General features: G+C 32.6%; 1 protein-coding gene and 1 long non-coding RNA gene across 4 annotated transcripts in view; both read left to right on the top strand.

The window, feature by feature from the left end:
• Window positions 1-27,096, top strand: part of LOC105145175 (kin of IRRE-like protein 3) — a 185,305-nt gene that overhangs the window by 58,087 nt on the left and 100,122 nt on the right. The gene's annotated exons all lie outside the window — the stretch shown is intronic.
• Window positions 303-9,388, top strand: LOC147910415 (uncharacterized). Its single transcript, XR_015544144.1, has 2 exons — window positions 303-8,146; window positions 8,271-9,388. It is a non-coding gene; the product is annotated as an uncharacterized LOC147910415 (long non-coding RNA).

Genomic DNA, 27,096 nt, shown 5'->3' with positions numbered 1-27,096 from the left:
ATATAAGTTACATAAATTTTGTTTTAATTGGCGTAATTTTGTGATATCATTATTTTTTATAGTAGATTTAAAACTACTACTACTTGGGTTGAAATAAAATCTTTGAGAAAATAGAGATACAGAGAGAGAGAGAGAGAGAGAGAGGGGGGGGGAGGGGGAAGGGAGGATACTACTTGGGCTTTATTTTAATTAACGTATACACCTGAGGGCTTTTAATTTTTTTAGAAAGATATTTTTTTAACAATTATATAATTAACAAAAAAATTTATCTCCAAATAAATTTACTGGCTACACGTAATCGGAACAATCAACAGAAATTTCAGCAATATCGAAAGACTTTAGTCGACTCTTTCGATATTCATTCGCGATTCCGTCTGTACCTCGTCTTTGCTCAGCGGAGGTTGAGTCGATAAATCAGTCGACGGTTGTGGCATACACCCGGTGCGCGCCACTTCCGTTCCAACGTTTTTACTCGACCGCCGCTCCGACTCTTTCTTCTTCCGCGCGTTTCTGCCGTTAAGCTGCTGAAATTTGTCGCTATGAGGTTTACACGTGCCTCGGAAATCGCGACTGACAGCGAGATCCTTAAAACTATGCTCCTGTGTAGTGCATAAAAATGTTCCGCGGACGGGCGTTTCCTGGGATTTACCCTGTCGCGCTCCAGCTTATTCTGACGGTTGTGTATAACACAAAGAAAAATATTTCGAGTTATGTCCTAGGTACATGTACTCTTTTTTTAAATTTAATTTACTATAATAGAAAGGCGACAGACAATTTGTATCTATCTAACACTTTCCTTTCGCTTCATGCAGCGATTTAAATATATAACGAGAGGCATTTGATAACAATCGACGATTTTAATATTCATCAGTTAAACATTCGGATGAATTTATTGTAATTATGACGTCGAAAATCAATCAATCGAAACCAGTTTCGTGTTGCGAAGATTTCGAACAATTGACTTCCGATTCGTCCGGAACTGTTGGCGTCTTCGCGGCATTTCTGAAATTTCTGGACGAAAGTTTCTTGTGTCACGCAAAATCGCAAATTGTGCTGCTCTAGTCGGAATAAAGAAACGAAAGTATACGCGGGTACGTATTTTACGTTTATTCGATCGCGCGCCCGTTTGAATCATTCATGACCCCGCGTCGACGTTCGTCCGCATTCGTCGTCGGAAAGCTCGGCTTTTTCTTATGTACGTTCCAATTTTGCAGAAAAGTTTCCGCGCGGCTTCCAACTTCCCCGCGAACTTCTCGTCAGGCGCTATTCATCGGTCGTCGCTCCTCCCTGATAATTGTTAATCCCCGGATTTCTCCCGCAAGAGAGAATATTCTTCCGCGTTATCTTTTTAGCACTGATAACGTTCTGAGTAAGACGAATAGCTTAGATAATTATTAGCACATTTTTGTTCATCGTGATCTCATAGATTTTCAGTATTGATAGAGTACAATGTGAAAAAAAGTAGATAAAAATGATAGCGACATACATCTAAATAAATTGAGAAAAATATGTATATGTATAAATGCTAAATGCATCTTTTTTTTCAACTAATAAAATTAAGATATTAAATTGCAAAGTATATAAGTATTACTAAAAGATAGTAAACATTAAATATTAAATATAAATATTAAAATATAAAATAACATTAAATTTGCTGATTTATTTAAATAATTATTAAATGATATAATATGATTATAATTATTTAATCATTAAGTTATTATTATTATAGTTTAAATTTTTACATTATTTCAAAGAAGAAATATATGGTAACACCTTTTCGTATATACATATGAAAAACACTTTCATATTTTTGATTTTTGTATTACAATAATCAAGGATGGCGACTTGTGGATACATCATGTGTGGAATTGGATAACTTGATCGTGGGGGGTGAGGAGGGGGGAGGGAAGAGCAAAAAATTTTCAGAACTTATATTTAATCTCCATATTAAAATCTCTTTATAATCGTACAAAATAATGAGCAACGAAATTATAAATGTTTTATAAATATTTATAATTTAACTTGAAATATACTTAAACTCATAAAAATAAAACTTAATGAAAAAATTTGATGAATTTGATCTCGTAGAGCAAACGTTGAACTCCAAATTTTATTTTTTTTAATGAATTTATCCATAAGTGCATCAATATCTAAAGTTTCAGCTCGAAGTGCATATGCAATATAATTGCTGAATATTATCGAATATACGAATATAAATTCATATATTCCGAAACAAATAAAGATTAGTCGCTAACATAAGATAAGCAAAAAAACTATAGTCTAGCGCTTTGCGCGGAGAAAAATACTACAAAAGAGAATTGCGTGAATATTTTATCGGCCACGCTTGATTCGCTCAGTATAATTGAAATTTTGATTGAAATAAAAGTTCCAAAAAAATTTAACTATTTTTAGTAACACTTGTTATTTTCAAATTGTTCATGAAAAATTTATGTGTGGAATTCCACACATCAAAATTTTTTGCCACGCACAAAAGTCGTCGCCCATGACAATAATTATAATGTTTGATTCGGTAGATAATAAAATACTTGACTCTAAATTACGTTAATAATTTTGATTGTAATTATCTCAGAACATAAATTTCTGAAAAACGAATGACTAATGAAATACTTTTTATGAAAGTAACGTACGAAGTACGTAATATAAGACAATCATCTACAGTATTAAGGATTTATGGTTCTATCAAAAAAGAGAGTGAGAGAGAGAGAGAAAAACAAAAATAAAATTTTACGTTATGCTGAAATAACCGAAAATTGATACGCGTTAAAACTTTATTTTTGCTGGCTCACGCTATTTTTGCTATTTTTGCCATTTGGACATAAATCCTTGCACCGAGATTAATATTCGCGTATATACCATTCGGTCAAACGAGCAAAGATAACGCAAACCAAAACTCACAGGAACGAGTACTTTTGCTTGAATTTTTTTTTTTTTATACTTGAACCACATATATCATAAATAATTGCTAATAATTATTATACGCAGGCGTGCATCAAACAATGCGGATCGAAAATTGCGCGAAATCGGTCATTACGCGTCGCTGGCTCGCTTAAACATGATTCACCGTCGCCGCTGATTCCCGTCGGATAAGCCTGGATTTGCTGGATTAATGGATGTTGCGTTCAAAACCCTACGACACTAGCATTCTCGCGCGAGCTATTGAATGCCTGACATCTCAATCAATGTATCAATTCTTCGCAACTTCCTGTTGTCTCGCGAGATAACCGTTTTTTCGAGGGAAGTATCAATCATCAGACTGTTTTATTAAAAACAATGTAATAATCGCTTTTCTGAAAGAACGCTGATGCAATAAAAATTAATTGATTTTCTATTTTTTCCATACAAATGTTTTTTATCTAACGATTTAAGTGTGTTAGACGCTATTAATTTATAACATTAATAGAAAATTACTTAGAACATTTATTTTAATTTTTACAAGAATGGAAAATTACTGTAGTGAAACTACCCATATAATAAAATATGACACTGAAATAGTGTCATATTTGTGACAAAGATACAATAAAATAATGAATTATAACAAATCTTATTCAACAAAAAGCCGTAATATTTTGAAAATAAACCTTTATCTTTAAAGATTAAAAATCTATATGAATTTAATTTTAAAAACTCATAACTTATATAATAATACAAGTCAGAATATATTAAACAGTTATATCACTTTCATAATATTTGAAATTTCTGAATATTGTTTTGTTGCATTAGTTGATTAATTTGAATAACATAGACTGGCACGTCAAATTACTTCAGATAACGAATTCTGCTTGATTGGAAATATTTATTAAAAAAAGATTAAATAAGTTTGCAGTTAAAATCTGCTGTTAGTAATCAATTTACCAATATTAATTGATTGCCTATTCGTGCAGGCGACGTTAACAAGTCCAGAAAACGAAGCGCGAAATCGGTTATAAGTAATCAAATCCAAACACTTAGAAAAATTTTTACTGCCGCAATATATATATATATATATATATGAGATTTACAATTGTTATTTCTATCATTTGGAATTATTTCAAAGTAATAAATCACGCGAAAAAAATTTGCTACGAAATAATAAATAATCGTCATTACGATACATTTATAGTGAGCGTTAATTTTCCGCCCTTTTATATGTAATTTACTTTATCATTTTCAAATATAGAAACATAATTATATCTCTCTTTCTCTAACATGTAGTAAATGTAATATATCGACTGTTCTCTTGTAATTAATAATTGACTAGAAGTACAAGTAACAAAATATTCGAATTATTTTGTAGTTAGATAAAATATTTTGAATTTCGAAACAGCAGGTGCGTTCTTTTGATACTTTTGTTTACGGCGTAGCGCGCAGCGAGTTGTTTACAAAGGTAACATATCACCATTTGTGTTATCATTTGTGTTCTGAGTGAGTCACTTTCGAGTGAGTAACAACTAAGTTTACCAATTTAAATCAGTTTTAATCCTTTGCACTCTGAATTTTTTTGAAAATATAATGCATATTTAAACTGGCAATTTAAAAATGCCGAGTGTGACTCGACATAGGATCTTCTGTGAATAAAATTGATGTCGAGTCACATGGAGTGCAAAGGGTTAATCTTGATTATCTTACATTTTATCTTTTCTAGTTCTAAGAATTTGAAAAAGTAAAAGCTAAGTTAAATTGAAAGTGTGTGTGATGCGTAACTCCGTGTCATTTTCCTACAATGAACAAATCAGCAATTATCATGAATGAAATGATTATAATTAATTAACTCGTTATTGTAAACGCATCTCTTTCTATCTCAATGATTTATTTCTATAATGATTAATAATGATCTGCTTATTACTTTCGGACACAAATGTAGTCATGAAACACGATGATGATAAGAATAAAATATTATACAAATTATTATAAAATATTATATAATTATTATATAAAATATTATACAAAGTATCACAAATAATACATGTGATAAGCAACAGTTTTCAGTCGTTCATTAATAATTGATTAAAAACAAAGGACATAAGATATCTGCTCCGGAATGATTTTCTGATTAAATGTGTAAAATATTTTGAAACTATCAACGTACAGTGAGTACGTTGAGTAAAAAGTATTTCTACGGAGAAACTATTTTTTAGAAACAATTTTATTTTTACAAAAGAAATATTATCTAGCGAAAAATGATTCATTAAATTAATGTCAAATCAATATTCGATGATTTCGACACCAATTAATGTCAATTCATTCGAAGCCTAATTGACGGTCATTTCTTGCTGAAAAACAAGAATAAAAAAATTTTTAAAGAATAAAACAAACTTTTTTCTCAAAATATATATATCAAAAAGATGTGTATTAATTATATAAAAAATATACGTATGCATAAATGTATGTTTTAAAAGCGAAAATTAAAAATTATATTGTTTGTGAACGCTCATAAAGTAAGTAAACAGTCGAGAAATTTAGATTCTAAAATATGGAATACACAAAGCTCATTTGTTTATGTTAGAACGGAATGTACTTATTGCACAAAATTAATGTTTATTTTATACAAATACTTTTTATAAATTTTAAAAATTTCCTTGTACTGTATAGTTGCACTGTATAGTTTTAATACTTTTGTTTACGACGCACAGCGGGCTATTTATAAAGTTGTCGCACTATCATTTGCGACTGTCGAGGGAGTAAGTATAATGCGAGTTATGTGTTATATTTTCCCTCATGTTATATCATATTATTACAATTAATGGCTCATGATATAGAATTGAAATTATTTATTATCGTTAATTGCAAAGTTATGTCTTGCTAATCGTCATATTTTATCGAGTGATATTGCGTGATAACGTGTTTTCGTGAGTGAGTGTCATTAAGAAATAAGAGAGGAAGAGAAGGAGGAGGAGGTCCAAGAAGATGGAGCAATTATGGGGGTAAGTAGTTTTTTATTTATTATTTCATTCGTCACTTGAAATTAAGGTGGGATTCTGTTTGGCTACAATTCGATTGTCTACAGTATTGTTTGTCTACATCACTTTTGCTGACAATTCGTTTGTACACAAAAATCGTTGCTTGCAGCTCGATTGCTTACATACATTTTTGTACACAAATAAAAATTTCAGAAATAAAGTCACATTTCTACGTTTATTATTGCCTACATGTATTATTGCCCACAATTCCATTGTCTACATACATTAATGCCTCGATTGTCTACATGTATTATTGTCTACCGCTCAATTACTTACAAGCACTTTTGCACACAAATATATAATTAAGATTATAAGGCAAATAAGAAAAAGATTTGTATTTTTAAAACAGATTATTTGTATTTTAAACAGGGAATTTGTGTTTTTCAAGTAGAAAATTTGTGTTTTTAAAGCAGAGAATAGTAGGCAATTAAGTTATAGGCAATAATACTTGTAGGCTATAATATACATAAATAATAATACATGTAAAACTAATGTAACTTCGTTTCTAAAATTTTTATTTATGCCTAAAAGTACATGTAGGCAATCGAACTGTAAACAATAATTTTTATGCGCAAATTAACTGTTGACAAAAGTGATGTAGGCAAACGATACTGTAGACAATCGATTTGTAGGCAAACGGGATCTTCCCGAAATTAATCATTTATAATTATTTTACGCAGCAATTTTTAAAATGTCTATTATTTAAAACATTATTTTAAACATTATTATAATTTTATATTTGTATGTTCCAAATCAACAGCTGCAATGTAACTGTAATTCTATTGCTGCTTATTATATTGGTGAGTACTGTTGTGAAATTGTATTTTAATTTAAGTAACTGATCTACGGATAATAAAAATTGTATCGAAATTGTATTAGATACATGAGGATCATGTATGAAGAATATTACAGTTATAAATAGAACATCTCATCTATGATCTCAATATGGATGATTAACTAACAATAAGATTAATTTTTAATTCTGAAACACGTGTGAGATTATTTGTCGATTTATTATTCGCATAAGAATTTTGCATTGATATTTATGCAAAACTCATAAAATAAATAACTCACATATCATTACAATTGATATTATTGATATTTCAATATTTCATTTTGTCAGTATACTAATTGCGAGATAAATCAGTTACTTTTCATTTGTAGACCAATTTTGCGAGCGTAAATAATAATAAAAAATGATCGGCAATATTTATAAGCATATGGATAGATCGGTAAAAGATGATAAATGATGACAGAATAATTTTTGCAAATTATTTTCAAATTTGATAAATTATTTGATATTATTTTTTATACTTTTTATCAAGCATTTTATTTACAGATAACAAGATTTTCAGGAAACACGGTGAAAAATATTATAACAATGTATCTTTCTAAATAAGATCTATGATTTTTCTATATTTTTTCAGTGTATACTATAATTGATACAATTTTTTAATTTATTGCTAAATAAATAATAAAATATATAGAAAAAAGAAGTAAAATAGAATTGTAGCAAATAAAATATTAATACGAAAATAAAATGTAAAATTGGCACATTTTATTTTTTTACTTTCATATCACCTTCTTTATTTCATTCTATCTCTTTTTTTTATTTCACGGAATATGAAAAGAAATAAGATATGCGCGCACGCACACACACACACACACACACACACACACACACACACACACACACACACACACACTATGTGCAATGACGCTACATCGAATTATATAGTGCACAACATTGTGTTATTATTTTTTAAACTCTATCTAAATGTCAACCATTCAAGCCTCAACTACTCGATGTTCAGTCTAAAATGATCACGATCTTAGATATCGATTCGAGATCTTGGGTGGAGAAAGAATTTGTCATGTAATTAAATTGTGTAAATGTGATTTGTTCATTCTTTCTCTGTCCGAGATCTCGAAGCAATATTTAGTATAGTAAACACAAAGCTTAATGGACGTAAGAAAAACATTATCTGGATATACGAATCCTATGTATAAGACCTCGTTGTGCGTCAGTTTTGTCATAAGTCGTCAAAAATAAGTCGATGCCTGAAGTAACAAGCAACAAAGTATTCGAATCATTCGAAGTATGGAAACTATGGTGTTCAAAGTATTTGTGGTACTTGCAATGGTCAGCATTGTCTGTTTGAACGTATTGGAAATTTCAGCTGCGCCAAGTACGTAATACATATGTAACTATAAAGTTCTTGTACTTATAATTACTATTCATCAATCATTTGAGCTGCTCGAGCGAAATATATAATTATCTGTAAATTAATAGTTATATTTTTGTTTATGTAGCAAACCCGCCACCAAAATGCTTTTCGGTTAAAGACTTTCGAATTTTGCCACCTGCGGCAATATACGGACTGTATATTAGTAAACTGATGACTGGAATTAAATGGTGCGAAGAAATGACGTGAACTTAAATGAGCCGAAAACGGTGTCGCCATCACACACACACACACACACACACACACACACACACACACACACACACACACACACACACAATATATATATTTATTCATTGATATGCAATAAAAATAAATTATCTTAATGTTTAAATATATTACAATATTTTCCGTCTTTTTTCTCTTTCTATAAATATTTTTAAAATAAAATTTGAGGTTTACATTTTATCTCTTTATATATTCTCTTCTTCCAACATTAAATATGAAATTGATACAAGAAAGCAAAAATTAGAGATTGCTACAATATATGTATATATGTTAGAGGCACAAATAAAAGAATTTTTCAGTCCCGTAACTTGTTTAATAGAAATAAATGTAAATAGCCCATTAATGATAAATAGTCCATTTTAATGCGTCAATTTTATAATCTTTTATAGTAATGTTTATTGATACTTGATTTTTCATTTAAAATAAAATAAAATGGCAAAATATATTATTGAGATTTATTTTGTTGCGAAAAATTATTTAGAATTAGTTGCCCCATCTGCGCAATCCGAATGTATTCATTCATACAATATAACCACCTATGCGACCGATAATCGGTGCATTACATTCAGTACATTTCAACCTATTCTACATTGACCCGCATTTAAAAGCCATTATTGTACGAAGAGACATTGTCGCAATGTCAACGTATTTATTCACGTAGAGCGTGAATAACTTTATTATCGCTTTATCAGACGTGAAGTCAATTCTCTGAGTTGTGAAATTTGTACGAATCACGAATATATAGGCAGTAGCAAATATCGGAGACGTATAAATCAATGTAATCCTTACGATAATATTAGTATTATTCAATTTAATATATTAATATAATATCGCTGTCACCAAGCGACATGTTAAAAATTAATTTGTTTATTAAATTTCAATTTTTAAATAAATATTTGGTTAGTAAACATCATCGGGCGATCATTAAATACTTTTGAGAAGAATTTATTTATGGTTTATTAGATGTATTATAATTTATCATGCATTAGATCACAATAATAAAAAAATGAAATTAAATTTGGTACATGTGATTTAACCCGGTATATCACTTGCAATTCTCACTTGCGATTCAACCTTAAATTATTATAATTTTCCACCGTTTAATTGTGATTAAAATACTTCAGCATCAATCACGAATAGTATATTATGTTCTACGCATACATTTTATTTCGCTAATACGTTTTTATCGCATTAGATATCTTTTAATTTCACGAAACGATATTTTATGTTATATGATTTATTGATTATATGATTTATTTATGTTATATATGTATATTTTTTAAAGTGTAATGAATGTAATAACGTTAATTTATGCGTCAAGACGCGATAAAGGAATAGAATTTTAATTTAATCGAATTTGTACCAAATGACTTCGCTGAGTTCGTCGATTTGGATACCGATTTATAATTTCAAGGTACAATTGTGAGTCTTCGGCAAACTCAATCCAATTAATTCTTCTTGAAGCGACGAATCGTTAAGAACGGTCCGCCGATGACGGAGTTCCGGAAAAATTTTCCATATTTCGCGGAATTAATGTTGCGGCGAGTAATTTCTTTTGTAACTTATATGTATATGCGCTTCGATGCACCGACTCGGGCCTAATTTCTTCATTTGTTCTGAAAGCTCGCGAAATTCAATCGACGAGAAATTCGCCCGTTACTTCGCCGAATCGGCAACGATAAAATAAGGCGAACGACGAGCTCGAGCAGCGGTGATTCTCGATAGGATCGATGCCGGAGATTACGGTTGCTTGCTTTCAGGAATATAAACTTGATTTACGCACTTGTAGAATCGGTACGGCCGGTACGATCCAGTCATTTGTAAAACATCGAAACATCGAAACTGCTATCGAAAACAGCTTTATGGCCGTTGAGCTTTATGTGTTTGGCGAGCGGAGGGAATGTTGCGGCGAATTATTTTGTCATTGATCGTTCCATCTCACGAATTAAGTTCGACCGCGTCGAGAAACGTTGATATTTTATACACGCGCTTAAATGAATGCTACTATCATTGGGGATTTTCGATCGGAAGTTAGCAATATCGATGTGTTAATAACAATAATTCGAGGATCGGGTTGCCGATCTCGTCATCGCGAATCCACGGCCTGTGGCTCTTTCTGACGAACATATTCACAACTACGAAATTGATTCCCATGTTTGAAATACGCATTCGTAACATTCGCAAACTAATCGTAAGATAATTCGACATGCTCGCTGGTAACCGCTGTATGTAAACACCACGGGATTGAGTTTAGCTCAGGTTGCGCATCTGGTATACGTCATCGGTTAGCATCAATTCGCAGTAACGAAGCGACCTCGATGCAGCAGCGACGATAGTTCGATGCTGCTTGAATTATTGTAGATATTACACTTTAACACGAGTAGTACCTGTTATTCGAAACGATGGATATTGTTTCAGATACATAATTAAGAAATATAGCTAAAGAAAATATCTTCAACACATATTTAGATATCGCAAGTATTAATCGAAGTTTCGTCTCTTAGCTCTTTTATGCCCATTTCCACTAATACAGTTTAATTTTATTTTAAGTTTAATTCAATTAACTTTTTTTATAATAGTTTTTTATAATCTTTTTTTATAATAGTTCTAAGAATCAGATTGGAAAACATATGGACTCATATAGGGTCGTCAGGAGTCACAAAACGAACTCTTAGCCAGCGCTGCTATTGTGACAGCCAAGATTTTGTCAACAAGTATTGAGTCAGTACTGAGCTAGTAGCTGACTGACAAATAACGACGAAAGTTCTGTCAATCAGTACTTAGTCAGTACTGAACTGTGGCAAACAGTAATGACTCAGCATTGAGCCGATTATAAAACCCCATATATGAGGAACTTCAAGCAATAATGATCCCGGGTTATATTATGTAGCATATTTTAATCGTAATTGTAATAATATTATATATAATATAATAATATAATATAATAATATAATATATAATAATATAATAGAGTAATAATTAACGATATTCGTGCATTCGCGTATAAGAGTATCTATAAAATTTTACATTATAAATCGAACGAGATCGCATTCGCGGTCAATTAAATATTGTAAATTAAATATAGCTTGATGTTTAACGTTACTACGATTTTGCATGATAATTAATATTCTTTCATTTTAATTTTTCATAAATGTTCTTTATCGGCTAAAGTTTCCGTGTGCCAGAATCTGTTAGCGTTATTTATTGATCAATCCCAATCATCGAGTACCGATTCGTCGTACCGCTTTTTATATGCCGATCGCTGGCTGCTTTCGGGCAGCCGATGAAATAATAACAGAATAATGTGTTTCCAGCGTGCATTAATGGGACTCCGAGCGCGTGTGCATTAATGATGAACCCGATTAACTGATACCGTTGGTCACGAAGTACAAAACGACGTTCTGCGTTCGTCCCTAATTACGAGCAAATATTGACGGTGTTAGTTGAAATAATAACCCTGGAAATCTGTCGAATAATTCTGTTGGGAAAGGGAAATTCTAACACGTCAGGGTTAATATATGAAAACCCGAAAACACAATTGTTGTTGGAAACATTTAATTGTGGAGGTTATCTCATCGCTGCATTGATCGTGTATTTAAAATACTGATTTTTCGAATTTTAGTTGATTTAATCTTCAATGAAAATATTATTTAAATCGTTTCCCAGTGACGTTGTAATTAACATTCTTCTTGCAAATAAAACTTTTGACATATTAAAGCAATGCATATAAAGATATATCAGTTTTAGCTTAAAAAAGGGAAAAAGCTAATTAAAAAATATATGATTTACACAATCATGATTAAATAAGCATGAAGCTGAATTAAACTGGATTTTTATACATTAGGATACTATTTACATAAGTAATACATTAATCATAACTTTTTAATGTCAGCATTAAATGTAGGTAATAAATTAGATGTAATATTAATTATTCCGTTTATTTCATTTTAAGTATTATTTCATTTTAAGCCAAATTGCATACCATTCTGCGCGATTGCACAGAAATGTGCTTTATAATTTTCAGCCGTTATTCGCGATGCGTGAGAATCGCACGCATGTTACACGATAGAGAATTCGCAAAAATCCAGAATGTATTTGTCCAATGTGACCACAACGTTGTCGCAAAATTGGTGACCATAACACGCATGGTAACCGCGACTCACCGATAGTAATGATCAGAGAGTGCCGTAATGACAGACAAATATTTAACGGACTTGCCCTTACTGGGATGTAAAACGCGGTTTTCTCCGTTTCTATGAAATTGAGGGAGTAATTCAAAGTGTCGTCGCTACGCGCCGAGCACGTCAATTCCGCTAATGCGATTTAACTTTCAAGTAGAGTAGAATTTTTTATCACACGCAAGGAGAAGTTAGTTGATGAACTTTTCGCGCGATCAGAGAAGTGGCAGGAAGAAAAATTTGCGATAGATTGCGCTTATAATCATACAAAGCTATATGAGAAAGCATAGAGAAGTAGAAGCGAAATTTTTCTCTTATATTTACGAAAAATTTATTTATTTTTTTTCTCATATAATTGAATAAAAAATGCAAATCTATTGATACAAATAAGAAATTTAGACCAACTATATTATCTGAATATGTTACATATTTTATGAAAGATTTTTTTATAACTTTTTACACATTTTCGAAATTAGAAAGAACAGAGAGAAAGAGAAGAATATGATTTTTCTTCTTTTTTATATTTCTCTCATATTAATTTTCGTATGTTGTATTTGTCAGACAATGGGAACGAGATTAATAGCTAATCAGTCAATAGTGTGTCGCGATTGTATAGTATGACTACCAATAAATCAGATTATCGAAACAAGAACGCAATTTTGCAACTTTAATTCCGCGAGCAATTCGGAAATATTAAATTTTTACAAGACCACCACAATTGTAAGAAGCTTACGCGGATACCAGTCGGAACATTTTCCGATGAAATAACATGTTTGCCCAGAACATTAGGAACAAGACGGTGCACGCTTTTGCTACTTTTTCGTTTCTTATTTCGTTAACCGGTTCATAACGGAGCACGCCGCTGTCGGAGCGAACGCTCGTTCCAAGCATGGTTGGAAAAAGGAAGACTATACAACTGCAGCTGCAGGGAATGATTGTATCGCTTGTTTCACACGTAGAATTATGTTGGGCGAAGGACGATTTCTTGCACGGCGGCAGCCGCAAAGCTGTAGCGGCCGTGCAAACAAAGTAATCGCCACGTTTCCGTGATCCGCACGTGAGCTCTATTAAATCGCGTCGACGTTTACGTTCATTTATGTTCAGCGGGCTAATTCATTTATGTTCAGCACGCCGTTTAATTTCGAAATCCTATACACTCTTACGCGGCTGTATCTCGTTTTCTCGCGGCTGGTTGCCAGACAAATGCCTGGCTATGCGATCTCCAATCGCACGCGAATATATATTCTTTTAAACGAAATACGAGGAGCGAAATTCTACAAATATGATTGAAAACGATACAGTAAAAAAACTAGACTTTCATTATTTTATAATAAAATGATACTGCGCTCTTATCTTATAAGCAATGTTTAATCCTTCGGAGATGATGTCAAAATTTGCAAAACGCAGTTACTAACATCGGATATATAAGATTTATTTAATATAAGTGTTCGCGTGAACATTTGTAATGCAGTCGGGAAAAGAGTAATTTTACATGAAAAATAAGTAATAAAAAAATGTAGAAATAAATAAACATAGAATAAAATTTTTTTTTATATAATAAGGTTTTTGTTTTCGACAATATCGATTCGCCGGATAAATATTCGTGCGTCACTTAATTATATTCCAACTTATTAATGGATCTCGCTGTAGGTTATTATCTGTACTCATGTTTGTATTTATTATTGTAGTGGTACTTATCAAGAACACACAATAAAAACAGAATATTCGCGCATAATAAATTATATTACTTTATAAATTGTTGAAAATGTTGTTTATTCTGTCGAATGCACAATTCTGTTCTTTGAAGTAAATGACTATGAACGCTATCTAACGTGTTCTGGTGCTTTTTAATTTATTAATTAAATCCGTACTCAGCGAATATTTAAAGTCTATTTTCTCAAAAACAAATTTTCATATGATAAAATTTTATTGTATGTTATTTATTTATTTATTTTTTTTATGTAGAATTATCTCCTTTCCAAATGTACCATCAGGTCGCAAATATTTTGTATGTTGATTAAAAAGCACTAATAAATTCCAGGATTCAACATGACTAGAAGAAAAGAAAATAGATACTAAGTTTATTTTAATAACAATATTTCTCATCTGCAGATATAACGTAGAGATATAATTAAGTGGGTCCGATAGATTCACGTCAGCTTCGGAAGTTAAACTATCGGAAATTAAACTATCCCTTTTAATTCATGCACTATCTAAAGCAAGAATCTATGATAGTTAACACGCAAGTTTTTGCCTGGCTGAATTTGTCTTTACTTATCTATTTAATTTATCTTATAAAAGCATTCATAATTTCGGATGTTCGAATAGACTTTAGTCTTGAAACAGGAATATCCCTTTTTAGACTTATGTACTTAGATATTCTTATGCACTTTGAGCGAAGAAATTTCGAATGGCGTGTGCGATAGAATATGTTACGTGTGACGGCAATACCTATTGTTGCAATCCGAGATCGTAGCCGCTATAGTAAATAGATCCGCGGATTTATGCTAATAAAAGTTTCGAGCTATACTCACATATTTATCGCGCGTGCACGGATTTCAGTCGTTACTTTAAATCGCAACAGCACTTTAAAGGGTGCGACTATCGTACTCGTAAAAAATACAGGAATCTCGACGTGCCGCGCTGTTCCTCATGGTATAACATCGGCGCCGCATCTTCGTCCTGTAGAATGTATGCATGAGGTCTCAGGTGCGGCCAAGACATTTTCCAGTCCGCCCGATACCACCTGGGTAAATTTATAATCTAATTCCTTGCTCGCGTGCACTTCCTTTCCTAACATTAAATCCGTAACAATCGCGGTTACGGTCGTCTATTCAGAAAATAGATCTTGGATACCACTTATTTTCCAGTTCTATCATGCTAAGAAATCGCAGGCGCCAAACAATTTGCGACAATGGAGATTTATAAAGAGATTGCATAGATGATATTGTCTAAAATTAATATTTTAAAAATTATTAATTAATATTGTATATATATATATATACACGCACATATATAATATTTGACTTTCCTGTACTTATACTCTAAGTATGGCTAATACCCAAAGTTTCCTTTACTTTGCTATGTGTTATAACTTTTTTTTATTAATGAAGATACATACATAGTGGCAATAAAGTTCGGTGAATGTTATGAGAAAATAAACACCATCTAATTAATATACAAACGATCTTTATTATCCTTTAAAATAACTTCCCTAGAGACAATATATTTCTGATGTTTGTACAGCTCACGGTAACTCTGTGAAAAGTTATCTTTAGACATCACTTTAAGTCTTGTTGTCATACGGTTCTGAATGTCTGAAATGTTTATAAATCAAGTCCCTTTCATCGCTTCCTTTAGTTTAGGGATCAAAAAGAAGCCTGCAAGAGTAAAATCGAAAGGATGGAGAGAATGATTCAAAACGATAATGCAACGCTGATTCAAGAATTACCGTACAGTTTTTAACCAAAACCGTGTAACAACAAGGCGATATCTAAAGAAGACTTTTAACAGAGTTTCCACAAGCCGTACGAAGGTTGTTAGAAGTGTATTGTTTCTAGAGAGGATTACTTTGAAGAACAATAAAGGTCATTTGTATATTAATTAATTGGTGTTTATACATTTTCTCATAACATATACTAAACTTTATTATCACACCACATATTTATTTGTTACTGTTATATTTCTTGATGTCTGGCATTTTAATTTGAAAACAATTTGTTATATTTATCTTTAAGTGATATTTTTTACTATAACCAGTGTTACTGCATGACGAAATGATATAAAATGATACTCCGAAAGACACATACAAATTTTTAATATACATAAAAATAACTGATCTCATGTGAATTATGGCAATAAAAATTTAATTGATTTATTATATTAAAGTATCTCTTTGAAGATACATATTGGGAATATAACTCTCACATAGAGACATGAAAAAACAATTTGCACAGAATTTACATTTTTTATTTCATAAAGTATACATGAATGTATATATTTTACATTTTATTTAAATATCTAGAAGAGAATGTTACTTTTGCGATGCTAAACCCAATTTTTTCATCCAATTTTCGGTATGATTCAATTACCACGTAAATTCGAAAAGTTGCGTTATCCCTTTATGCCAATAATAGTCTTTATCATTATCACGAATAGACACGAATATCATTTTCATGTAATGTAAACCTAAACTCGTGGAAATTATATCAGTATCAATCCCTTGTCTAGCGATAATGTGGTAATGAGATATCCTGCAAACGAAGGTCTGGGCCTCGACAATCCATAGGTCCTTTAAATCGAGGACGCGATTACGCCGCGGGTCATAGCATGTACCTATGTGTATGCGTTTCGTTGTTTGATCGATGAACATCGATCGTCGAGATTGTGTTCTGGTTAGCTAATAATCGCCATTGAGCTAACGTAGCAGCATTACTCCGTCTACGTCGTGCGGTAACGTATTTTCGGCTTCTGTCGGCAGCTTCTCGCAATGACAGAGCGAACTGAGAGTAAACCGGCCACAATGCACGCGTGATGCCATTATTGACAGAGACATCTCGAATATTACTCCTATGCCGCTTATGCATACGCTAGTCTGCCGTTCAATTATATTCTTGGCATTTGCGTGGCAATGCGGACCACTGCATGAAATTCGCGCTCGCGGCCCGCGGCGAGCCCGTCTGTTATTGTTTCTCGCTACGTTTCGTATCTCAACTCTCCTGCCCATCCTCTCTCTCTCTCTTTCTCTCTGTACGTGTGTCATTATTAGGTACAACGCGCTTTGCAAATACGATTTCTCTGTGCGATTATCACGGCTTACTTTTAACCAAACTCCTCTACAGTGTGCTCTACGCTCGTTGATTGATCGCCCAGCCTCATTGATTAATCGGATGTCGCTTACTTGGAAAACTGCATAGCGTGCATCGAGCAACGGATCATTGTGAGGATCGACTAATGTACGTTTGGCGAATTCTGATAGATAACGGTTGTATTAGTGCGATTTACAATACCAATGTCGGATCGACAATAGTAAAAATGTATGTTACTATTTGCAATTTTGATTTTATACCCGTGAAGGATGATTAATAATTTAATAATAATTGTTTTAAGAATAATAATTATTTTTACTCAATGTTAGCTTTCAGTGCAAAAGTGTGACTTACTTACATCGGTTATTTTCACGATGACAAAGAAACAAAAGAGAATTTCTTTGTTACTAAACTTATATCGGCTTCAATTTCCGTTAAAGTAAGAACAGAAAACAATTTCTTCGGCGATTACCTTCTTCTCTGGAAAATATGGAAAAAATTACAATAACGTAACCGCGTAAAACGCAAATGCGAGGAGCTCAGGTTCCCATGAGAAGTCTGGGAGATGTTCGAGAACATTATTGAATCTTGTCGATATCTAAGGACGCAATATGAAACAGGTTGTACGCATTACGGTGATCGAATTTGCTCGTCGTGTCCGCTGTACTTGCACGGACGGAATATCATGGTGAAAGAAGGTTGATATACAGCTCGTGCATGAAACCCGTAACGTATAATAACTCGCGAGCTTCGAAGAATTCGTCCTAGCGAGAGAAAATCGCGGAATACCATGCGATCGGACGCTTTATAAATTTCCTTCCGACGACGTGAGTCGGGAAGCTGCTTGTAATTTCTGAGCTCGTTTTCAGCGAACCAATATGGCTTCGATATCGATAGCTCCCGCGTGCTCTTTCAATTGACTGCCGAGTTACAATTACTAGATTACAAACGGGATTCAGTGGCATTGCTTTCCGTTCCCCCGTCCGTATACTGTTTATATATTCTGCGGTGATTGGCGTTCTGTTTATCAGGTTAACAAAATATAGAACTCCTTCAGTCTTCTCTTAGCTATCGCTATTCTCTTAGCTATCGAGTTGAAATAGAGCTCCCACGGGTGATCGCCATCGACTTCAACTTCTCCGACGTCAAATGATATTAGAGACTCTTGTTGGCCCCTTGTTGCAATGTGAAGCTATAACTTCGTTTCTTGTATAGCATCCGTTCTTGATTAATTTTCAATCTATACCAGAATTCAAGAGATCTTTATCTTTCACAATAATTATTCTCCATCAATCAAAAAGATATATTCTTAAATTTGATCATAGGATTGTATATAAATAGGATTGTATATATTTCCCAAGATTTATATCTATCACTGATTAATTATAAATATCTTATACATAATATTTTATTATAAGTATTTAAAAAGAAAGCTTTTTCGAAATTATTCATATTATTTCGAACTTATATTTATAATTATAATATAAATTCGAAATAATATGAATAATTTCGAAAAAGCTTTCTTTTTAAATATTATAATTATAAGTATATCTATATTCAAATAATTTAGATAATTTTTATTATTCTGCTATTTTAGTGTATATTGATTCTATTTTATTGTTAAATTCCAGACTCGGAATGAGATTGTATACATCCTATGTATACATTGCGATAAGAAATAACCTTAAATATAAAAATATCAAAGCAAAAATAAAACGAAAAATCATGTAAGAAATAAGAATACGGACAGAATTGTCTCTTAAAATTTACACTGAAAATATGGTAGTTGTGATATATAATAATATAATATTTTAAAAATTTTTACCATGCACTTCAGTAAAATTAATCAAACTTATTACATATTTTATTGTAGTTTTATTAATGAATGAGAGAAATTTATATAAATTCTTCGAAATGCAATGTTGTCCCAAGACAATCATATTTTCATGATAAACTCTAAGAAAAAATTCTCTCCATGTAGAAACAGATTCGTTAACAAATTAATGTCTATTTGTAATCAGTATTGATTAAAGGGATTCTTATAAAGTCGTTTTATCAATTTAATAGAAGACTTACACACATACTACATATTTACATATCATTGACACACACTATACACTACATCAATATCACATGCACACGACACAAATTTTCTAACTAACTAATTTTTTATATTGCATATCTAAGTTTACTTCTAAGAACACAATGTTGTTTGTTCATATAATTTCTGGTCCAAACTAAAATTGCTTTATGTACGTACAAAGTGTAAGACTTGTGTATACAGTAAATATTGTTATGAATCGACGTCAAAAGCTGATGATAAAACTATACTTTTCCAACTTTTTTTCGTTTTTGACATAAAATCAATTGGTTTAGAATACATTAATCATTTATTATAGAAAAGAATTTTTAAACTGTAAAAGCAGTTAGAAAAATACTTATATGAAAAATAATTGCATTTAGTAAAACAGACGATTTTAGAATTCTGTTAACTTTAATCTCGGCTTACTTCTTATCTTCTTCTAGTTTTAAGAATCAGAAAAAGATAAAGAGTAAGTTAAACCGAGATTAAAGTTAATCTATATTGGTACAAATAGACACATAAAATAGAAGTTGTGAGAACAAAGTAGTAAACAGGAAGGAGAGATACACATACTTTCGATTCGTGCGACGTACAAAGCTCTTTGAGCTTTCAGATTATGGCGCGCACCCACATACGCACCCACATGCGTTCATATATACTGTATGCAGTCTTTACAACCGGATAGTTCAGAAAGTACCTATAAACTTTTGACTGACTCGACTTCCTCTTTCGTTCGTTCTGAGTAGTTGCGACGGCAGCCTTGCTTTGCTAGTCGTAAAAAATTGGTAAGAGTTAGTGACAGGAAACAGGAATACGATTCAGGGATAAAAAAAGGGAGATGCGACGGAAAAGACGAGGTAGAATGTCGCTAGTCGGCTTCCTGCAGTCACCTTAGTCGCAAAGCTCAGTCGAATAGCTGTATAACTCGTGCGAGCACGCACACAGTGATGCATTCGCAGGATCATATGCATACGTAAAGAGCGGAAGAAGAAATAGGAGAAAGGAAGGTTGGATAGAGGTCTAAAACGAGTCGAGGGTCGGAAGGGGACAAGGGTCGACTTGAGGCGGCAAACTCGTTCTTCAGCGAGACGATTCGGAAAGTTCTTTTCTCGCGGACTACGACGAAAACTTTATTCCTCATGAATACATCGGGCCGCCTTGTTTGCAATGGAACGAGCGAGTTGCGAGAAGAACCGATGTCGCGGATCGACGGAGGACGGAGTCCGTCATTAAAATTCAAGGGAGATCCTTTCCGCTGTGCGAACCTCGATTCACATCTCCTTTACGTTTGAGTTGCTCGAGCCTATCGGGACAACGACTGCGCTGTAATATGTTTTTTTGGAAAAGATAAAGTAGATCGGTATGAAACACGTCGGTGAAATATTACGCAACGTTATGTCGGGTGCTTTGTTATTCATATTTTATTTGTATAAACATTAATTGAACAAGATTTATGTTAAAAGAATAAAAACCGGTATTCATAGTTGATTCTTATATTTAAGATTGTCTCAAGTCTTTTAAGATATCATGAACTAATCAGAGAGTCGCATCTTAAGACATTATTTAAGATGGTCTTAAAATAAGAACGGACCATGAATACTGATCAAAATATTTTTAATTGTTCGATGATAAAAATTGTTCAAAATTTACGTGTCTTGGAATTATTTATAATAAATACAATTGGTAAAAGTTTTAGATACTATTTTATAGAAATATTCATGGATTAGTTCATCTACGAATCTTTTTACATTACGATTATAATAAACAAAATATTTTCATTTTTATTTAAACCTAAAAGATTATTGAAGATAATCTAAATAGTAATGCATTTGTAAAAAATTATTTGTTTAAAATAAAATCTAATCCCTGTTTGGGATTGGAAATGGGAATATTAAACGTAAAATGAGCGAGAGAAAATTAAATGTCGGTGAGAATAAAAAGCATTTCATATCTCTGAATTCTTACGACGCACAAGAGTCTAAAGCGAGACGACGAGGCCTCGTAAAACCTCGGACAGTCGGAGGATATTCCTTGCACGCGCTGGAGGCGAAATAAGGCTTATTAAAAAGAGCGAAGAGAGGAAAAATCCAATTTGTCCTCTCGAGTATTATTCCACGGAATTAAAGTTACACTGGCGACGCGACGGCCTCTCGCTATTGTAGAAATGAGAGATTCGCGTCCCATCGCTCGGCTCGAGAGAACGGACGGATGGTTTTCGACCGACCTTCCAAATGCGTCTCGCCATAAACTTGACGTACACTCGTTAACAAGCTCGTATAGCAATTTTTCTAGGCAAACCTCTGAAAACGATCTTACCTTAGCGATAACAATACCGTAGATACTTCAAGATGCAGTGGAATAACACCGATAACGGTAAAAACTTTGTACCATGAGAGGAAAAAAGTTTGGCGAGCATCCAATATAGGAACTTAAGAAAATTTTTAAATTTTCACAATACACGTGTGAGATCTCTATTTCGAAGTATTTAAATTATATTTAAAGTACTTTTTTATTTGTGGATCTACTGAATTACGACAATCAATAATTTTTGACAATTTATTTTATATTGATCGATTTAATTACAATATATCCGTATAATAAAATATTTTGTAATAATTATCATGGATTAAAACTTTAAATATTAAAATTCATTTGCAGTACAATTATAAATATAATATAAAATTCAAATAACGTGAATTTTAATTTATTAAAATTTAATATAAATATTATATAATTAATATAATTATATGGAAATTAATATAAATATCATATCAGTTGATAGATAATCGTTACGTATTTAAGAAATTTACGGATATCTTACGTCTTATTTATTATTATATCAGTTTCTAGACACCGGTTATAAATGGAAAGCTGTATAATAATACGAATTATATATATATATACACACACACACACATATATATATATACACTTGTACTTTCCCCACAATCTCCACGAATCCGCTCTTATTCGACTTCGAGAGTTGCTCCTCTTAAGACAAAAGACGTCTTAATTGGCGGGAGTCGTTCGAGCGAAAACCATTTATAAGAAATTAGTTAGGGGAGTGAGCAGGCTTCGTCTTACAGAAGGTATAGGTACGGCATATTGAGAGGAAATGCCCGGAAAGGAGAAAGGAAGGGCAACTTTATATGAATAAGGAGAATAGACGTAAGAGATGAAATGGGGTGGAATAATGGGGGAATACAGCAGAAGCAAAGCTTTACATTAGCGCACTTTTTATTCGCATTTTTTTCATAGTTGTATTAGACTAGATATTTACAATCGTTTTTCATATTCATGGATTTCGAATTATTTATTGGAATTAACACACATTAGCAAAAGGAGGCAGAAACTATTTTTAATACTTCTAATTTCAATGATCAGAAATTCTAATCATAGAATCTTTATTTTTAAATTAAATATATAAGCAAAGTAATTATAAAACTTTTTTTTTATTAAAAATTTTATTCTAATGTAATTTAAGTTTAATTAGCGATATTGAGAAGGATCCAAATTAGGATTGAAACGTTTATCATTGTATTTTGATAGTTAATGAATAAATTTATCACACACGTACATCCAATGGCTCTCATTAGGTATTTGATTATTTGATTTAAAAATTTTAGTCATTTAATCTTTTAATTTTCCTATATTATATGTCTTTTTCATATTATTCACGATAATTTTGCAAAACCTTCATGAATATGGAATTTTTATTGTGCGTGATAATTTCCACAATAATTTTGCAATATTTCCACGAATATAAAATTTTTACTTTACATAATATCATCGCTTGAATTAAAAATTGCAAGGTTATTATAATTATGCTATCCATTTAAATAATTTGCAAAATTTTAATATTTTTCTGAGTTTTGTTTTGTCTCTCTTTGAATTTAATATTATATTTATTAAATATTTTAGCATATTCTCTAAGCGCGAATCTGGATATGAGATATATTGCCAAAATTAATTACTTAACTTTATATTACAAGGATAGAATGTAATTTGACGAAACTATTAGTTTGCGAAACTATCAATTACGTAAGTTTCATCGCGATGTGAATATCGGAGGGAGAAAGAGATGGCGTGTTAAAATAGAGAATGGGGAAATGGAATAAGAATAAAGAAAGCAGGAAAATGAGGAAATAATTGAGACTGCTGCTTCCATTTAACGGCTCGAGATTCAAGTGCATCTGGAAAGAGGCGTGCATTTAGCCTTGCTTTTCCTCTTTTTATCTCTTCCCTTTTCCTCCTTGCAGAATGAAACGATCGCGCATTTTTTCGATTGTCTAGTCCAAACTCACGGTGAACATGCCGATTAAGACTTGGCAAGGATATTTACAGTAAAACGAGAGGTTGTATCGAATGTAGCGAACGAGACCAATACTTCGAAAGCCAATATTATCGAATATGCGATATCGTTGAAAAGAGTTCGCGTGAACGTGTACTGAGGATGACTCCTATTATTTCAATTATATCTTCGTATAACGACACGAAACGCATCATATTTTACAGGATGTACGTACCATCGGCTCATTTTTCAGTGCGCGAGAGAAAAAATGCGCGAAGCCACAGAAATTGCGCCGCTTTAATTTTCATCGCGATAAATCTCCGACTGGTACACACGACCCCATATAGATCACTCGTGTGAAATCCATGCGAAGTTTTCTCGGCGCATATTTTCACCGCGTCGCCGTTTGTCCACTCGAATGGCGCGACGTGCAAAATGCAAAGATAGAAAGGCGCTTTCAGTTATTGGCAGCGTCCATTAAATCGACGCTCGTCGCGTGCAGTCGTTTCGATCATAAGTGCACCGACTGCAGCGAAATCTAACTCTGGTTTTGCAATTTTTATTTATCTTTCGTATGATATTGTTATAGAAATAGAGGAAGAAAGAAAGAAAGAAAGAGAAAGAGAGAGAGAAAAGTCAGATTGGAAATAAAGATAAGCTATACGATTTCTTTCAGTTATACATTTACTATTTTATCATGTGGAAATTGTTTATTTTTAATACTGCTGAAATATTTTTATATCTCTTTCTATCATTATAAAATTTTACATTTTATAATGATATTTACTATTTACTTACTATTTTGAAATTAAGGCAATAAGCTAAAGAGTTTTTTTTAATGTCTTTCTCTCTAGTTATTTTAATTATATATAAAATATTTCGAGACTAAAACAATTTATTGATTTATTTACAGATAGTACTAATCAAAGCGTTTTTGTTGAATTTAAAGTATAAATTTATAAGGTATAAATGCATAAGAACTATATTTTTATCTATAAATAAATAGAGGATAAAGTTTCATGTTATTATTTACTTCTTTCACTTATTTTGTACAATAATTAGATGAAAAATGAACAGGGGGTCGGATCGACCCCACCTTTTGCTAGACATCCTGAAAGTCCACCTTGCCAACGGAGGGTTAATTATGTTGATTATATTGTTCTTATGATTAAAGGGAATTTAATTATAAGGGGACCTTCATTAATTACTTGTCTCATCTATATACTCTTATAACAGTAATATTTATGCGTACATTATATATTCAGCGTAGATTTGCTCTTGCGTTTTCATATTTAGAAATGCATTAGTAGGTTTCTTCATTTAATTATTCTGTAATATATTCTTACAATAATTAAATTACAGTTAACTAATACATTGTACTGTTACTATAGAACAAATGCTACAATACGACTCTATTGTAAGAGGGATTACTTTATTACACTTCTTCTACACGTTTCTCTAAATAAATCTGATATTTCCGATAATCTCTTTTTCAACTTGTTATCACGTAATATTGCCGCTTTATTGGAACGATAAAAAAGTTTCTTACGATACAAGGAACGCTGGATTCAACATTGGACGCCGCGTAACGATAATTGTTTAAAACGAGCGCTATAATCGGTATACGACTATGTAAGTAGTAGTTTCGCTTGTGGTAGGTACAAGGCAGTTCACTGTAATCGTTTGTAACGGCCGACATTATTAGAGTTTTTGTGTGTCGGCACTCTGTTTCCGATTCAGGAGCACCCCTCTCCAGTGCAAGTAAACGCAGTAAACGCGATCACGGTATTAACTTACACGGAGATTAATGCCTGGGTCTCCCTCGCCAACGATGGCGACTAACTTAATTACCGAGAAAGCTTGTAACATACTTAGGTACGTACGACATCGTGCATAACGAGGCGTAAGACATTAAACGCCAATAGAACCGGTATTTTTTCTCCTCCTATATTGCGTCACATTATTTTTCCGCGACGGTAAATTTTATCGTTTTAAATGCAATTAGTATGGCCTTTAAAAATAAATAATGAAGAAGCATAAATTTTATCAATATATGAATGATAAAAAGATTAGAAACATTAAATTTTTTATCAAGTTAGGTTTTTATAACGGAAAATATTGTGCAATTAAATAACTTTAAATTTGACGGTAATGAATAATCTCAAAACAAACTTTGTTTCCGAGAGAGAGAGAGAGAGAGAGAGAGAGAGAGAGAGAGAGAGAGAGAAAGAGGAAAAAAGTAATGTTAACAATCTTATAAAGTTTTAACTGTTATATATTTTTTAATATTTTGATAAAGATACATTCTCTCTTTATATCTACTTTAAATTTTTTAAAATACGTACATCTTAATTGCGCACAAAGAAATTATAAATTTCGAGAGTATTTTATCACGTTGAAAATTAATTTTCCACGAAATGTAAATTACGTAAGCGATTACTTTGATAACAACAGCATTCATAATTCGCTCGATGTTTTCTATACCTCGCCGTTATATGCTTTAGGCAAGCTAGAAGAGCGTCGAAGTTAAAATAATAACTCCCAAGCGCGTTTTGTCTTATCGGACGATGAGATACACACCCGGAATTTTCGCAACACGCGAGGCTCGGGCTCGTAAATTTTACAGGTCGACGGCCTTGTGGCGCGGAGTAACGGCACTGGGAGAGCTTAATATCGATGCCGGGAGAAGTGCCGGGAGTTTCTGCACTTGTTCATGCAGCCTCTCACTGTCGGTCCTTAACCAGCCTCGCGGCCGTGCTCCGTTTCTCGAGCGGCGATGCCGCAAACAGGAAATCCACTCTCGAGATACTCGCTATGAACGAAACGCCCGCCGCGGTGTCTTGGTTGTGATCGGTTAGCACTATCGACTCGATTGGAAAACACCGGAATAAATCCCGCACTTTCGAAAAAGTCGCACGTTCTCCAACAAATTCTCTTTTTACTTGGATTTTCAACTTGGCGAAATCGATCATAGACACAGAACACGGTCCATTTAGCGTTGGCAAGTGTTCCAGATATTTTTGCTTCCTAAGTTACCAAAGAACGATCCATAATATCGCGAACAGCTGACGAATATGTACGCCAACAGCTGTTGGAATACGTACAGTAAACAATTTATCGAATCACGTTTTGCAATGTGTATATTGTAACTAGGGTGCAAAAGTTCGTGAATGTTCTCAAGGCAGACGGCGATGTGTGTGTTGAATGTTCACGCGCAATTATTTCGGCATGCATCATTATTTAGTTTGGACAAAATCTCTCTCTTATATTAGCGTTGCCAGAAAAAATGCAATGTAAACTTTCAC

This window comes from Acromyrmex echinatior, chromosome 2, assembly GCF_024713525.1.
Source record: "Acromyrmex echinatior isolate Ae372 chromosome 2, ASM2471352v2, whole genome shotgun sequence".
Classification (NCBI taxonomy): domain Eukaryota; kingdom Metazoa; phylum Arthropoda; class Insecta; order Hymenoptera; family Formicidae; genus Acromyrmex; species Acromyrmex echinatior.
The sequence above is the reverse complement of the archived record's forward strand: the minus strand, read 5'-3'. Positions and strand labels throughout refer to the sequence as shown.